The sequence below is a fragment of the Bison bison genome, unplaced genomic scaffold (assembly GCF_000754665.1).
Source record: "Bison bison bison isolate TAMUID 2011002044 unplaced genomic scaffold, Bison_UMD1.0 scf7180017864468, whole genome shotgun sequence".
NCBI classification, from domain to species: domain Eukaryota; kingdom Metazoa; phylum Chordata; class Mammalia; order Artiodactyla; family Bovidae; genus Bison; species Bison bison.
Genome location: NW_011495029.1, coordinates 4,797,670 through 4,798,132, shown reverse-complemented (window position 1 = coordinate 4,798,132; position 463 = coordinate 4,797,670).

Here is a 463-nt window from a genome sequence, read left to right as displayed (position 1 = left end):
CCCCATGGACGGCAGCCCACCAGGCTTCCCCGTCCCTGGGATTCTCCAAGCAAGAACACTGGAGTGGGTTGCCGTTTCCTTCTCCAATGCATGAAAGTGAAAACTGAAAGTGAAGTTGCTCAGTCGTGTCCAACTCTAGCGACCCCATGGACTACATACAGCCTACCAGGCTCCTCCATCCATGGGATTTTCCAGGCAAAAGTACTGGAGTGGGGTGCCATTGATTAGGGAGCTAACAATTGAGGGAAGCAATTTGTGTCATGCCTTATACCATTTAAAAGCCTTGTATTTTACTCTGAGTGAACTGAGACACCATTACAATTATTTTTGGTACACGATATGACTTACATTTTCAAAGGATCACTCTTTCTGCTGTATTGCTGATGATATATCAATGGTCGAGGAACTAGAAACACGTTCACTTTTCAATGCATTGGGAATCCAATTATGAGCACAAATGTAA